Source organism: Sparus aurata, chromosome 10, assembly GCF_900880675.1.
Source record: "Sparus aurata chromosome 10, fSpaAur1.1, whole genome shotgun sequence".
In the NCBI taxonomy this organism is placed as follows: Eukaryota; Metazoa; Chordata; class Actinopteri; order Spariformes; family Sparidae; genus Sparus; species Sparus aurata.
The window spans coordinates 6,984,301-6,999,294 of NC_044196.1; the positions used below are offsets into that span (position 1 = coordinate 6,984,301).

The 14,994-nt window shown below is 39.8% G+C and overlaps 1 long non-coding RNA gene across 1 annotated transcript; it reads left to right on the plus strand.

Moving 5' to 3' along the window:
* Nucleotides 1-7,686: 7,686 nt before the first annotated feature.
* Nucleotides 7,687-8,013, plus strand: LOC115589900 (uncharacterized). The gene is made up of 2 exons (XR_003985637.1): nt 7,687-7,729; nt 7,943-8,013. It is a non-coding gene; the product is annotated as an uncharacterized LOC115589900 (long non-coding RNA).
* The last annotated feature ends 6,981 nt before the right edge of the window (nt 8,014-14,994 follow it).

The window sequence follows — 14,994 nt, forward strand, 5'->3', positions numbered from 1 at the left end:
ATAAACACAACTCCTCCATGTCAGCAGAGGAACTAACATGTCAAATACATTTTTACAAAAGATGTTTTCTGATAATTAAGCTTGTTCTCATCTTGCTGGTGATATTTTGGCTTCATATTTGCTCAGTGGAGGAAATGATGTCTATTTTAATGACAGTCTGTTGTTCTATGTGCATTTTCACTATTTGCTCTCATATTAAATGTCTCATAAATAAGATATTTACAAGATACAGGGGACTGTTTTTGAGTAAATTATGTAGTTAATGGAAGGACTAAAACTTCAGAAATGTAATACACTGTCAAACAAAGAAAATAATAAAATAATTCAAAAACTAACTGGGACTGAGAAACATTGCTCTCTGTCCCAAAGATCAAAACTAGAAGATATTTGACCTTTTTAAGAAGACTGATGTAATTTATAAAGAAATACTTTGCTTTGATATTTTGGGAATTCATTACCTTCATGTAAAACTGCTCTCACCTTGTCTTCTCACAGAGAATGAACCAGTCGACCCAAACCAAAATGAAGAGCGGAACCAGATGCTTGAAAATGAGGACCAGGACGATCCTGCAGCTGGCAACAAACCGGCAGCTGACAACTGAAGCAGGAACGTCATTGTTCCACCAAGAATTGAAGTAAAACACTCCAGTGAAAAATATACAATATAAGTCCTGTATCATTTCACCCAAAGATTTTGTCTACAGCAGGTGTTCTCTCTCAGGTTTATCTTGCTGTTAGCTTAGCGTAGTTAATGAGGCTTTAAGTGCTGATGCTGCATGTTAAACACTGATGATAGTCCCAGTTTGCACGACTCTCCATGTAAAAGTAAACTGGACCGTGCATGCAGACATTTTGGCAACAAAGAAAATTGCTGAAGATGCCAAATGAAGCCAGATTGTAGAAATTAAATCTGAGAGGCGTCATCATACCTAACATACTATAATGACGCCTCAGAGACATTTCACTTCACAGCACATATTGTAATAGATTCACTTTATAACAAACATTCAAACCAGCGATGTAAGTAAAGGATAATGTATAGGCTACAACGGCGGTCACGATCAGGAAAATAAGTCCTGACAGGACGAACCGTCGCGTCAGGGTTAGGTTCGTCCTTCACAAAAGAAAACTTGACACAGTGTGTCGTTTTACAATGTATTTGTTACCGTTCATAGTGTTTTTTGAGCAGAGAAATATAGTTCGCCAAACTGACGCCGTTTCTCTTCTCCCTGTGAAGTGTTTCAGTGTTGATACATAAACTCAAATACTCAAACATCATGACACATAACCTGAGTTTACATGTGACAATGATGCTGCACACACTGATTAACTGCCTCATCGTTTACACAAATCTACAGATGTAAACAGAGTTTCTGAACATCTTCACTCTGGGAGAAATTTTACAACAGCTGAAACATTAACATGAGCACTGAAGGCCAAAACACAGGAAACAATCATGTGTGTACGTGTGTACGTGCCATTGTTCTAGAAACAAAAGTATTGATTATAATGTGCCTTAACATATGAATCCATCCATTGTTCCTGTCATGTGTTCATTCATCCAGGGATTATAAACTGAATGTAGACTGATGCTAAATATGTGATACTCATCTACATCAACATTTTGTTTTTTTACTGAAAATTGTTTAATAAACATTGTGGTTTTTTACTGTAGCTGTAAATAAAAAAAAAGCACATTGATTGATTTAATTATGTATTAATAAAAAAAACGTTGTCCATGTGTGTGTGTGTGTGTGTGTGTGTGTGTGTGTGTGTGTGTATATATATATATATATATATATATGTATATATATATATATATATATGTATATATATATATATACATATATATAAATTCAACCGATGATGATGATGATGATGGTGTTTTCACACCTGTAGTTCGTTTGCTGTGGTCCGAATCAGGAACCAACTTGTTACAATGTTGTATGTTGCCTCCAGTTTAGTTTGTGTTCACAAGGCAGGATTTACAAGTGGACCAAAATGTGTGATAGCTGAGGAAACTGCTCTCTAATTGGTCTGAATTTCGAAAACGAGGCAGCAATTCAGCTGAATTTAGCACCGAGCAGACAGGAAGTCAAGGACCGAAACAACAACAATATGACATCCGGCTACTTTTCAAAATAAAACTCAGTGTTGACACCAGCACACAAATCTCAAAAAAGAGACAAACACAAACTCTTCTGCTAATACTTCGGTTAGGAACACTTCCTGCTGTTTGTTTTTGATAACACCGACCTAAAACTGCGGTTGCGAGTGATTATGTGATTATCGCAGGAACTCTTCTTCCCGAGATGCCAGCTGTCTACCGTACTGCAGCATAGCGGACTCCAAACGCAACTAGTGGGGGTTACCGGATGGCGGACGGCGGACGGCGGACGGCGGAGCAAAACACCTGATCGGGCCGTAACGCAGCGGACTTGTGCTTCCTGCAGTTGGGATGGATCGCGGTTGGATCATGTTCTCACCACAAACAAACCGTACCAGAGTTTGTTTGTTTCAGAGCTGATAACTGAAGTTGATAAGGAGTGGGACGTTCAGCGTCTGTCTGATCTCTGATGATTTGCATGTTCAGAACGACAGACGGCATGGAAACATCCAGTTCTCTGTCCTGAGATTTTATAGAGAGATTACACCTGGAAACACTGGAGATTTTTATAATTAACAAGTTGTTTGAACAATTACCCAGAGATGACCTGAAGACTAATTTTATGTATAGATCCATGAACATTTTCAGTTTTTTGGGGGGAGTCTCTTCCCAACTGAGTCGAGGGTCTGAAGATAAGAGGCTGACCTACACTGTGACAGCAAAGTTTGATTTGTAATACAGAACTATACAAATATAATAAGTGCACTTACTTGACTTTGTTTACATTTTAGTAATTAACTCAATGACTGAACATTGAGGAGGAGCTGAATAATGAAAGAAATGACACCTAAAGCCAAGATAATAAAACTAAACTGTACCTTAATAATCAAAGTAAAATTAAAAGTACCCCCTGTATTCTATTTGACAGTATCATATGTTGTTGCTGTTGTACATATATGTTTGTGTGTATATATATGTGTATGTGTGTGTGTGTGTATGTGTGTGTGTGTGTGTGTGTGTGTGTTTCATATGCAAGAATAACAACAGTACCAACAGAGATGTACCTGAGTCACAGCTGCTCCCTAAAGTCGGCAGGGTCTGTTGGTATGGAAAGAGAAATAAATGTGGAAATTCCCCACATGATATAAATCTCTGGTTCACAGAGCTGAACAACCAGACAAAACAACAACATTTTTTTCCCATCCTGTTGTGATGTGGTTTCTGGCGCTGTTGAAAAACAACTTTTTTCTCATCTTTATAAATGTTCTGCAACCATACAACTGTCACTGGACAGAAACCATACACATATCTATTATTGTTAACTTTCATATGCAAGAATATCATATCAAAATAATAAAAAGGGACTTTAGAGAATTTCCTTCACCATACACATCAACCTAACAGGAGCATTTTATTGCTGTAGCTGCATTACGGGTTTAAGTTTTAAAGAGTCATTTAATCATACAAGTTTTATTTTCACATTCAATCTGGAGGAGCAAATCTCTTTACAGTCGGCGGGGTCTGTTGGTATTGAAAGAGAAATATAGGGAAATTCCCCATATGATAGAACAACCAGTCAGACAACTCTATTGTGTTTTTTTGTTTTTACTTCTCGTTGCAGGACACTGACATGTAAAGATGAAGTTTCTGCTCTGTTGAAAAGTAACTTTTTCCTGTCATTATGAGGAAGTGTTGTGTGACAGGTGTGGTCACACGGGGCTGGTTAAGTCTCTACATTACATCAATTCCTTATCGTTTGTAAAGTGTCATATCTTTTATCATATTCCACGCACTGATTTGATTGAGCGTGATGAAGGAGACAGTAGGATTCATCGTGTTGCTGCTCACTCGAGCTGCTGTGGCTTCAACAGGTAGGAAACTCTTTTGGACCGTACAATCAGTTGAAACATTTTTTTAAAACATCCATTCAAACTACTAAAATGTACTTTTGACTGACATACTTATGGTAGTATGTTTAGAAGCAATATATATATGATATGCACTATTTAATTGATTTAGTGTTTATACACACACAATATGTTATATATATTTTATAAACCATTTATATTAAATATTCTATTGTAATGCTGCAACTGATAAACTAAAAATGGTTATCAAATCCTTTGTAGTTCATCTATAAAGACAATATTTAGAAAATAGATGTTTATAATCCTTTAACAGCTGCTTAACAAATGGTAGATAAAGCATGGCATTGTTTGTTAACTAAAGTTTAATTAACTATACAGTTACCATTTGTTAATGATGGTTATTATTATTATTATTATTAAAGTGTTACCACCCACTTGTGGTCCCACTGAGATCGAGAGGTCAAGGGAGACCCTGTTCATGATGCTACTTTATACAAATGAATATATTAGAAATATGCCAAAAACCAGTTTGAAGCAGAACTACCATCACTCCCAGTGGCTTGAAGCGTAGAGAGATATATACATGTAATCTTGTAAATTCAGCATTGAGAAGACTCAAAACATGTCCATCAGCAGGACTGGAGCCTTCTGCCATGGTAACACTTTTGTGTGATTTTTCAGAAAATGGATTTGTAAATAAAAGAAGGACAGGATAGATTACATTAAATGTTATACAAAAATGTATTTGATAGTGACAAAGGAGGTGTCGTTATGTCATATAGGTGCTGGTCCAGATTCTGCTGGAACAGGATCTGGGACGGATCAAGCACTTAACACACTTGGCAACTGTCCAGAGGTCTTGTTAAAAAATATGGTTCACACTTACAAATCACTGGTTTGAACAGCGGTCAGAGTGTGGCAGTACTGGCTGTAATTTTCTTACAGGCCAGCTCAACCTACATACAAATATAAACAAACAACATGTAAAAACTAGGGGAATTCCCAACGTCTACTATCAGGACAACACACCAATAAACAAATGTGCTCTTACATGTCTCAGGGAAATAAAAGGTCAAACTGAATGTATAAAGGGGCTGGGGCTTTAAGGGGTTCCCAAATAAACAAAGTCTCCTTTCTAAAAACTGGTTGGGGAATGAGGTTCTCAGTGATTAAGAGCATGTCCACACGTACCAAAACAATCTTTTTTTCCCCGACTTCCTCTGCATCATTTCAAGAGTATTTGTTTCCAGAATACTGACTCAGAGCACCGCTGCTACAAAACAATTTAGGAGAAACACTACTATAGCATATCGGATTATCAAACATTGTTAAGTGTGTGTGTTGTCATGTAGGATAGACTGATTGTCTCTGTATTCATCCATGAAATATTGTAATGTTACATGCCTACTGCATGTTGAGAACATTTAGATTGGTATTGTGCAACAATCGGGAGATGGGCTCTCCCCGAATATTGACATTCGCACACTGATTATATTATTACCATCCCTAGTATCGGGTTAAACCGTGTTATTGTTAAAAGTAATAAATTATTCTCCCAGAAATGTTCACTGAAGTCCAGTATTTATGAAATGTTATATAAAGTATGATCAAGTGGCTTCTCTCTTTCTCAAATGAGTGTAAGTCGCTTCTGTTGGGCTTGTCTCCATAGACTTTATTTATTGATTTTCAGATCTGGCAAACTGGAAGACGTCACTTCCGCTTTACAGGTGAGCTGTGACGTTGTTGTTGTTGCCTCCTGCGGGCAGTCCGTGTGGTGGGAAGAAGAGCAGCTAAACGGTACCACAACAAGTTGGCCACAGAGGATGTCACCTCGTCAGCAGCTGCTGCTTTTACTGCTCTTTATGGGGCAGGGGGACGCTTCTGGAGACTCAGGTGAGTGGAATCAACATGGAGAGAGAGAGAAAAAATGACCGTCATTATCTTTATGATTTGCCTTATTGTTACTTTCAGTGGGAAATAAAGTCTGACGGCGCAGCACCCGGACTGTGCTAGAGCTAACGGGTGTTAACGGTGACTGAGTGCTAGTGGTTAACGTTAGAGCCAGCTAACATTCCACGGTGACTGAAGCAGTCCGGAATTTGCTCCCATAGATTTCCAGCATTATTATTAGGCAAACAAGAGAAGAAATGAAATGGACACAGTGCATAATGTTGGCATGGGTGCAGATTCCCCATTTTCTGAAAAACATGAATTACGCCCCCCAATAAAAATACCATAAATTATTCAAAATTTGACAAATGTATTTTCAGACGTCACCTTCCTCACATTTTAGATTCACTTCAAAGAAGAAATGATTGAAATGGTCGAACAAATAATGTTTGACAGATATATTTCTGACTCCACATTCCATCTCTGCTCTCCTCCACTACAATGCAAATGAATGGGTAGTTTCTTACATTATCTTATATCTTACATATTGTGCTCTTAGAACCGTGTTTTTTTTAGAAATGTTTACCAGCATAACTGGCATTGTAAAAACATGATCAGTAAGTTTATACAACTTAGTGAGGGCTTCATATTTTGATATTCATCCATATCAATTAATCATGCATAAAGTAGTCCCTTACACTGGGAGAAAAGGAAGATGGTGAGAAGAATTGGGGATCTGGGAGGGTTGGAGGGAGGCGGAAGATAAGAACATAGGTAGATATTACAGACCCTTAAAATTATGATTTACTAATATAACAGTTAAGTAAGCAGTGATACACGCTGTTGGCTGTTTATGACAAATAAACAAGAAAGTTAAGCACAATAAATGATTCCCTGTGCAGTACTTTTTGAATTATATGGCGAGCCTCTACGAAGGTGTGATTTATGGTGGCATGGTATGAGTTGCATACAGGCAAATTCTGTCTCCCCCAATGCTGACATGGGATCTGCACCCCTGACTGTTGGTGGTAACCTGGAGGATGTGTGAGCCGACCGACGAGTTAGTAGTTAACCATAAGCAAGCTGGAACAATAACAGTTGACTAACCTTCAGCTTACTTTCAGTTGAGGTGGGATAAAAATAATGTATCAACTGGTTATCAACCAAGACATTTCTCGGAGGTAGTGACGCTCAAAAAGAATTAATCTGTTTTACAGACACTTCTTTCACAATGCTATCTTATAGGAGGACGTTTATGGGAAACGTCTTTGTGACAATGTTTTTACAGTTTGGCCCCCAGTAGACAGATTCTCCTCCTGGTGGTTTGAGTACTACCTGGCACATAAAACTGCAAAACAAGCTTCATGATGAAAGTATCTAACTCACGCCATTGTTAACACATCATGTGTGATATTTTAATGTAAAGCATCATTATTATTTTTTGGTTTCATTTCACTAATGAGTCGAGTAAATGTTTCTGTATTCATGATTCCAGAAGAGCTTGTGTGTAAAGCTGAGGAGAAGTTACTGAAGGCTAAATTGGCTTTTGTTTTACTACAAACACTGGATTCTAAAACACAGTAACCAGCGTTCTGTGTTGTGTTTTATTTTTCCAAAGGGTCAGTGCAATCAAAATATGTGTTTATATGTCTTTGTGTCACCCGTTCGTTGCACAAAACTCTTATCATCATATCTGCAGTCAGTCACAACTTGGAGAACAAACTGAGCTCATCAAACTGTTCTTTTCCATGAAACAGATGTGATAAATGTGCTGCGTCTTTTTAATACTTAAAAAAGTTTCTCTTTTTATTAACAGTCCATCCAGAGGAAAATACCCATCACCATGATCCATTTAACCCAAACAGTAAGTTGAACTTGCTTCATAATACAGTTCCCATATGGTGGTGAGGTGAACAGTGTGCAGCTGTTGCCAGCCACTGAATTATATAGTACATCATAACTAAAACACTGGATTCTAAAACACAGTAACCAGCTTCCTTTGTTTTGAGTATTTTGTTGTAGACAATCAGACGGCTCGATGAAATCATAATATTTTGTTTCTGTTTGTCTTCAACAGTGTTGCAGTGCCAAAATACAACCATTGAAGGAAAAGCTGGTGACACAGTGATTCTCCCATGTTCAACAAAGGACAAGATGGATATCAGATGTGAAGAAGTTGAGTGGACATTTATGGATCCAACTACAGGGAAAAAGACTGTCCATCTGTATTTTCAGGGTAAAGATTACCTTCACCAACAGAGTGACGACTTCAAAGACCGAACATCTCTTTTCAAGAAAGAACTGTCCTCAGGGAACTGTTCTCTAAGTCTGCTAGTAACCACATCTCATGATGGTTCATACCAAAGCTGTGTTGGAGGGCGTCTCTCCTGTACTGTAACACTCAAAGGTACGTACTAATACTATTTTATCATGAGATTTGTAACCAAATGTAGACAAGACGCTTCACAGGTAATAACAGCTTGTTTGATGCAGTGATGTGACATTAAATCAGATTTCTAGATGATGATGCCCACAAATTGTGTTTGACTATCATTTCATTGTTCATAATCACAACTTGGAGAACAAACTGATCTCAAAACTTTTCTTTTCCCTGAAACAGATGTAATAAATGTGCTGCTTACTTGTTAATACATAAAAGAGTTTCTCTTTTTTTAACAGTCCTTCCAGCAGGAGAAGACAGCTCTGAGGATGATCCTGTGTCTCCAGATAAACCAAACAGTAAGTTAAACTTCATAATTCAGCCTCCAGATCATCTTCACACCTTCAGTGAGGTGAACAGTGTGCAGCTGTTGCCAGCCACTGATTCTTATAGTACAGACTAGTGCTGCTCGATTATGGCAAAAATCACAATCACCATTACTAAAGATGATTAGTCGTTGATTGAGAACAAGCATTTATTGAACTTTTAACTCTGGTATTTCTTTTAACACAATAAGTTTGAACTGAAAAACAAGAAAAATGCAAATAAATGAGAAAAATACATCAATAAAATGAATTAAATAATATGTAAAAACAAAAGAAATCAACACTATCCCGGTGCGACTCGACCATAGGTCCGTTGTGGTGGCAAAATATAATGCTGTTGACACTTCCAGTGATGTTGATAAGTTTTCAATGTAGTGAGTCCCCGGGACCCACAGCTGGTGAGTTGAGTGGGTCCCTGGGAAATTCAATGGGTCCCGAAAAAATTTCTCTCTTTCTTATATTATTCTATTTCTTAATTTTTATTGCGTATTAAACTCCTTTGATGGTGGTATGATATGGTTATAACAAACGGATATATTCATGTATGTTCAAAATGTATCTGAAATTAAACAAATAAAATTCAAAATCTGAAAAGTTTATTGCAAAACAACTGTCACAGGGGCATGACATATGACATTCAAATCAAACAGCATGTTTGTAGCAACATAAATAGCACCAAAATAAATTACTAAAATTCAAATAGTCTGCTGACCTGAAATAGGTTTTATCTTTTTCTTTGGTGGCATTTTTGCGTTCTCCTTTTCCTGCTTACTCGAGAAAAAAACGGGATCTCGTTGGAAGCGCGATGTATGCGCAGACGCTGTTTGGGCATAAAAAAAATGGCGGATGCCATTCAATGTAGTTATCACCACCACCGGATTATGTTTTATTTATTTCATTACAGCACGTCCCCTAAACGTTAAAACATAATCGACATGAATGAGCACAGCATCGAGCAGTGGAAACATGGGTTTATTTACTATGAAGTTTGTATTTTTAATTGTTGAAATCAGAGGTGTAGCAAGCTTTTCAAAAGTGCGGGGAATGGAGGTGGTGGTGGTGGTGTTTTTTTTAAAACAATTTTGGGTCGGGGGGTGATGATTAATGACACTTGAATATTAAATCTGTGTCTAAAATAACCACACCCTGACACGTAAAAAACGTTTCCAGAGAATTCACAGAGAAGCTGGAGAAGTTTGTGACATTTTCATCCCGGATTTTTGTGAGGAGGGAATTAAACGCCTGTCCCAAATAAACGCCTGGTCTGTTAAGTGATTGAAACAAATAAACGCCCGACTATTATTTGGTATTTTAAGGTAGATAACGCCTCATCCGCACGAGCTGAACAATAATCTAACATAGCAAGAGAGGCGGGACTTAAGGCAGAACAGCCAATCATCAGCCAGTCAGTCCCAAAGCCGGTGTCATGTTTGAAGCAGCAACAGGAGAGGGAGGAGAGAGGAGGCAGCTGCAGCGAGAGCAGACACAGAGCGGCCAGAGAAAGTGACTCCGGCCGCAGTAAGGCGTTTGTGCAAAACTGCAGAAAAAGTGTGGGTGTTGAACCCTCTCACCGGTGTTATGCCGAGAAGTGCCTGCATGCCGGGATCTGCATGCCGCTCGCAGCATGAGGGGGTGCAGTATTCGGCAGAGCTGGTTTTGAACTTGCCAAGATATGCATCCCTGGCTGCTTAAGACAGACACACTGCTACATGTATGGAGTCCATGTTCATATGAATAAACACTCTTATGAGGTTAGAGAAATTGTAATTAAGTTCAAAACCGGCTCTGCCGAATACTGCACCCACTCATGCTGCGAGCGGCATGCAGATCCCGGCATGCAGGCACTTCTCGGCATAACACCGGGAAAAGCGTGGGTGTTTAAACACACACATCCCCCACGGGTGGGGTTGAAATGAAATCAGCAGTGACGGGCTAGTTGTTTTGGTAGCGGCTAAATTAGCATGTCGCGATACTTTGTACAGGGGATCACGTCTGCGACGAGTAGATGCGCAGAGGGTTGAAACAGCACTTATCCTGTCTGCAATGTGGCGAGGTGAGAGTGTAGGTGGGAGGCCACCAAAATCTGACTGCCGTTTGACTGAGATAAGACAGAGACGTGCTTTCAAAGTAAGAGGAAAAATTTATTAATTGAAGTGAAATCGTGAATAGATGAAAATCTGTGTAGAAGCGGGTTAATAACTCAGGGAAAACAAATCAAATTATGGAAATAACAATTTTATTTAAGTATTCTTTTTGTGAACACAGTAAAATGGTGTCTTTTGAAGCACATTCCAAAATCAACAAAAGAGTGTATAGAAGCCAGCTAAAGGGAGGCAAGCCTACTTAAGGATGTGTTCCAGGAGTGCAACAACTTACCCACCACGCGTGCTCACGGCAATCATCAATCACTGCAAACTGTGCATCACTGCAAACTGTGTCCCGGTGAACTTTAACACTACAAAAAGTGAGGGAACCACTCTAATGTGCCTAGCCTCCTCTATAAGCTGACCAATGCCACTAAAAGGGAAAAAAAGGGCAAAAAGAAATATTACTACAAACAATTAAAAACACACCAGTGGTCCAGCCCTAAAATGTACAACAAAACCAATCAATGAAGGCAATACTAAAGTAAAGCAAAACAGCAGCTGATAATGACCTATAATTCAGGAAAAGGGTGAGTTAGTACTAAAAGCAAGTGGCATTTCAGTTATCCTGCTTTGTTAAATTACATACCTTTTATTAAAAGGTGTACGGGCTTATCAATGAGCATCCAACAACATTGGAGGGCAAACTATAAAGAAGAATTCAAGTTTGTTTATACCGCTTCACAGGCACCTCATGCATCAGCTTTTAACAACATACCATCATTCACTAGTTGATGCAGACACCAGTACGACCAGGCAGGAAGGAGAGGAGAGCAGCTCAGACAGAGGGCCCACACAAACTAACCAGGGGAGAGACAAAGACAGCAATGATGCCACAGGTGCCCTTAAATGCCCTCAGACTAATCAGGAAGGGGTTGGGCAGAGGGAGTTGGCCTGAACACAAGGTGTGTTCAAGAGCCAGCAGCTCTGATTAACATGAGGAAACACTGGTTTCCCCATCACAATAAAAACAAGGTTTCTTAGCCAGTTAGTGTGATTAAACACGAGTTGTTTAATGTTCACCAATGTATCGATTTTCATGGGAAAAATGAGGTGCGTGGATATTGTGCATGGATAGTGAGTTTAGTGCATCCTTTCAGATTTTAGTGCGTCAGGGACGCGGGACGCGTACCTAGCAACATCACTGCACTTCTCTTGCAACTTTCTGCAACATTCGTCATAAAGGGCAGGCAGCACAATTCTGCTAAAATGGTGACGTGATGGTGACACATACCGCTTGTTCAATGTGTTAATCAGTTTATTGAACCCCGGGTTGCTAACAGTGTTGATAGGTCACATGTCTTTGGCATCATGTATGTGACGGCATTCGTTATTTCTTTATGCCTGTAGGAGCTGGGTGGATATGCGGTGTAAAGTGTGTCTTTAACTGAGGACTGTGTGGCGGTGGCAGGAGTCGAGGAGCTTTTCATTTTTGAGTTTTTTGTACCTTCACTACTTGGTCATGTATTACTCAGTGTGTGGAGTTTAAATAGTTAAATAAATTGGTTGTGTTCCCTTGAGGTGCAGACACGGTCGCGTGACATATCTTCACACTATCTTTGTTTGTTCCGAGTCAGACTCCTCGAAAACAAAGTGTTTCCACACCACAGAATTTGCTTTACCTTTCTTCCCTACCAAAGGCTGCATTTCTGCCATCTTCTACCGTCTTCTTCTACACGTTTTTACACGCACTGGGAATACGCACCAGTGTGGCTGAAAGCGAAAATGTTCAGGTGGGGGTGGAGCGGAGCGCACAGGTGGAGATGGAAGGGTTCGCTGCATTTACCACACAAGACACGGAGTGCGGCAGAATGATCGTTTTATTACGATTGTCTTGTTTTCATGATCGAGGGAAGCCAAAATCAAAATTGAAAGTCAATTAATTGCCCAGCCCTAGTACAGATGTTAAAGGCCCCCCAAAAAATAGGGACATATTTGGCTTTATTGTTTTCAGTGGTCAGTTTGAAGTATTTCAGGGGGAGAAACAGACAGTTCACCTTAACATGTGCAGCTGTTAGAAATCACTAACATCTCTCCTACATTCTTTCAGATGGCACAGACGGACTGACTACGACTCTGATCGCTATTTGTTGCTGCTGTGCCCCTTATATGTATCACTTTGGTGTTCTGCTGGCTTTGTAAGCAACGTAAGTCAAACGTCTCTAAACTTTATCATTATTGACACATTTCCTGTTAAACAGACACTCAAGTTGAAAAGTTGTTTCACTCGCCCTGTTGTTGGTTTAAATGTTGCTGCTCCTCTGAGCTCAGTCAGTATCACTGACAGTTAACTAGGGCTTCCGTTGTCCCAAACAAGAAGTGGTAGTACCTGCGGAGGCTGAGAATAGCCCCTCTCACACAGAGATGCTGCATTAACGTTGCAGCGCCAGTTCGTCAATTCTCCGCTGTTGGTCATTCGCACAGAGCGAAGCACAGCTGGAGTAAAGACGAACCGTCATGAAATTCACACAGAAAGCTGTGCTGCGGCTCCTAAAGAGACGTGACGGTACATGTCATGATGATGATGTCGGGGGTGTTTCCCAGGTTTTTTCCTCATATAAGTTACCAACGACAGTTACAGTTACTACGTTACTTTTGTTTGGTCATGTAATGTTAAATTAATCGTTAGATTAGTTGACTAATCGAACGAAAAAATAATCGCTAGATTAATCGTTTGGGACAGCTCTACAGTTAACATCCACTGTCAGTCAGTGTGACACTTTGTGACGTATGACGTAACATTTTAGAAATTGGGTAGGAGGGTCAGTTTGTAGCCTGATTTTCATGTAGGAGGTCAGAGTTGATGTCCTGTCACAAGCCCTTTTTAGATAGAAAAGGCGGCACATTTGCTCCAAGGTAAGGGCGGCAATGTGCCGGCCTGTCTTTCTAAAATGGAGGCGTAATATTCCTCCTTTTCCAAAAGCCGCCTCTGAGGTAGGCGTAAACATGTGACGTCACGTGAAGTTGACAATGAATTTGACTTCAAAATAAGAGCTTTATATTGCACCCCATTAGAGTTTAGAACTGGGTTCTTGGCGGGGGCTTTTAATTTGAAAGTAGCGACCGTTAGTAGCTTTCCGACACAACATCAAGCTAACACAACCAAACAGCTACAGAGACCGAGGAGACGCTGCATCTCCTGGATCTCAGCGGCTGTCCAGTTGTTCATCTTAATGTCCGCGGATGAAATGATGGACTGACTGCTGTGATCAGCTGTTTCCTGGTTTTAAAACTCCCCGGCTGTGGGTCGCACAGCAGTGCAGGTCATCGACACCTCCGCCCACCTCACGCAGAGGCCGGCACATTCCTGCCTCGTTTTTAGATAGCAGGCGAGGCGGAAATAAGTGTACCCTCCGAGGCGGAAAATCGGCGGACCAAAACAGACCCCTGATTTGCCGTCCTGTGTCTAAAACCACAGACCGAGCCGCCAAAAGTACAGGCAAATTGGCGGCTTGGTGCTCTGTCTAAAAACGGCTACAGACCAACAGGTTTTTAATTAAAATCTTCACCTAAAATAAAATGACGTGAATATTCTTTCATAATCACCTTCATAAAATGAACCTTTGATGCTTCATGCTGCTCTTGTAAACATGAACATAAAGTTGACTTAATGAAGCATCACATTTTAAGTTATTCCTGTGAAATACTCACTATAAAGGTATACAAAAGATGGTAACTGGGGTAGAAAATGATGAAGGGACAACCAAACTAAGCTCATTAAACTGTTCTCTTCTTTAAATGGTAATAAATGTGCTGCGTGCTGTTTGAAAAGTTTCTCTCTTTTTTTTTTTTTCTTTAACACAGGCTGGTCAGGAATGAAGCCCACCACACTCAAATCTATCAGGGCGTTCCGGTCCAGGATCAGCAAAGCACCTCAGAATGAAGGTAACCCAAACTCTGAGGTCACGTAGGAGCTTTAATATCACCAGATGATAACTGGGGTAGAAAATGTGATTCTGTTGCACAAAGTTTAATAGAATCCAACAGATTGTTGTTTTCTCACCAGAGCAGAAAATTACAATTGCTCTACATGCATTTCTACTGTTTGCTCTCATATTAAATGTCTTATGAATAGGATATTTAACAGAGAGCGAGGAATGTTTTGGGGTAAATTATGTAGTTGGTGGAAGGACTAAAACTTTCACAAATTTAATACACTGTCCAATATGTAAGGGGCAATGTATAGAACGGCGGTCACTACCGATTCATCCTGTCGGGA